The sequence below is a fragment of the Octopus bimaculoides genome, chromosome 11, assembly GCF_001194135.2.
Source record: "Octopus bimaculoides isolate UCB-OBI-ISO-001 chromosome 11, ASM119413v2, whole genome shotgun sequence".
Classification (NCBI taxonomy): domain Eukaryota; kingdom Metazoa; phylum Mollusca; class Cephalopoda; order Octopoda; family Octopodidae; genus Octopus; species Octopus bimaculoides.
Genome location: NC_068991.1, coordinates 36,997,778 through 37,000,364, shown reverse-complemented (window position 1 = coordinate 37,000,364; position 2,587 = coordinate 36,997,778).

The window sequence follows — 2,587 nt, the reverse complement described above, 5'->3', positions numbered from 1 at the left end:
AAATTTTCAGTCGAATATATCGACCCCAGGACTTATTTTTTAAAAGTCTGGTACTTATTCGGTTTCTTTTGCCGATCCGCTAAGTTACGGGGACGGAAACACACAACCACCGGTTGTCAAGCAGTGCTGGGGACAAACAGACAAAAATACACACACACACGCACATGCACGCATGCGCGCGCGCACACACACACACACACACACACACACGATGGGTTTCTTTCAGTTTCTGTCTACCAAATCCACTCACATGGTTTTGGTTGGTCCGAGGCTATAGTAGAAGATACCACTCCAAGATGACCTCGAACCATGCTGTTGGGAAGCAAGCTTCTTACTATACAGCCACGTCGTATGTATGTATGTATGCATGTATGTATTAAGCAATAGTAGATAATCTTGTCGTTGTTATCTGTAAAAACAGAAGATAATCACGGCTGTAATATATATGATCAGGAATTGGCTGGATTAGAGCTGATCTTTCTTCCCATGTCACAACGAAACGACGATTTCGGATACTCAGCTTATGACAAGCTTTTCTCGTACATTTCTGAAATAATTTCTTTAAATAATGAAAATAATTCGACATGTCTAGCAAATAATGAGCTTTTCAGCGTTAAGTGAAGAAGAAGAAGAAGAAGAAGAAGAAGAAGAAGAAGAAGAAGAAGAAGAAGAAGAAGAAGAAGAAGAAGAAGAAGAAGAAGAGAGACTGAGGCTGGCGATCCATTTTGTAGTTGTGATCTTCTTTGCTAGTTCTCTGAAAATTGTTAATCGTTAAGTTTATTATTTTATTGTTTTATTTCTTTTTTAAGCCTTTGTACTTTACAGAGAGGCCCGAGTATATCCCACCTCCACCACAATAAATAAATGAACAAAAAGGAAATAAAAAGCTAAAAAAACCCAGATCCTTTGATTTACTTATGAAAGCAAACTCGTAAAGGGTCATCATACTTCTTTCATTTTGGTCGTCTTAGACTCTCCTGTCGTATGTCAAACTTTCTTTAACGGGTTAGAGTATGTCTACTGCTGATTAAATAACGACTAATAAGATTCTAAGCACAATAGAATGGAGTGCACAGACTTAATGAAAAATAATTATAAGAAGAAAAACAATAATGTTGACTTTTGCTTTAACATTGGTACAAATCTCAAATTGGAAGGGCGTGGGGCAAAGGGTGAAGGGTAAAGTAGAAACCCAAAACTCGACCCTGTACATGTTTAGTCTTTATGCTTCCGAACCTGGAATGATAAAAAACAAAACTGAAATCCAGAAATGAGATCTTCAAATGAAATGCTATGTTTGGCCCGGTGGTCTTAAACAGAACTTCCATTTCTTACAGTAATAAAATTACCAACCTTATAAAAGCACCAGACCAATTATCCAGCAAGCTCGGAAGCAGAAATGTCCTTAAAATATAAAACAAATAGCATATCTGTATTGCTCAGTGCAATAGTTACACAAAACCAATAACTTTCTGACCGGTTAGACACTATAAAAGTATAAGTGCACAAACTCTTTTAGAGTGTGCTTCTTTTCTGAATTAGTGATAACAGACTGATCACACACACACACACACAAACACACACAAAATCTTCCTTTTATTTTTTTCAGTTATTAGATTGCGGCCATGCTGGGGCACCGCCTTGAAAAATTTATTTTATTCGAATGAATCGGCCCCAGGACTTCTTTTAAGTGTAATTCTTATTGGATCGGCATCTTTTGCCGAACCGTTTAGTTACGAGCACGTAAATACACCAATTATCAAGCGGTGGTGGGGGACAAACACACACACATACATACACGTACGCGCACGCGCACACGCATACGCACATGCACACACACATACATACACGCGCACACACACCCACACATATGTCAGGCTTCTTTCAGTTTCCCTCTCCGAAATTCACTCACAATGCTTTGGTCGGCCTGAAGCTAAAATAGAAGGCACCTGCCCAAGGTGCCACGCAATGGGACTGAACACTAATCCATGTGGTTGGGAAGCAAGCTTCTTATCACACAGCCACGACTTCATGCATACATACATACATACATACATACATACATACATACACACATACATACATGGATACATACATATGTGTGTATGTGTGTATGTGTGTGTGTGTGTATGAAATACACACAGGCGTACGCAATAATGTAATCCTGCATAACACTAAAAAGACAATCTTTACAGCAGGAATATCTTTCATCAGAGATCTCTGCTCAATGAGGACTGACCACCATGTGTTAAACAACGATAAATATGTTAGAAATATCAGTCATATCTTCCTCAAATCACATCCTAATGTATTAAAAAATGAATCATACTTTCGTCGATGTTAATTGATTATGTCTGATTAAAAAAGAAACAGAAAGAAAAGAAAAAAAAAAAACAAGCAGTGCATCGTTTGATTGTAAGTCTTTTCGATTTCATATCCCAACAACGAAATCCTAAAGACAGCACTTCATTTTTCATATTCACTTATTTCTTCTTCTTCTTCATCATCATCATCATCATCATTTTCTTCTTCTTCTTCTTCTTCTTCTTCTTCTTCTTCTTCTTCTTCTTCTTCTTCTTCTTCTTCT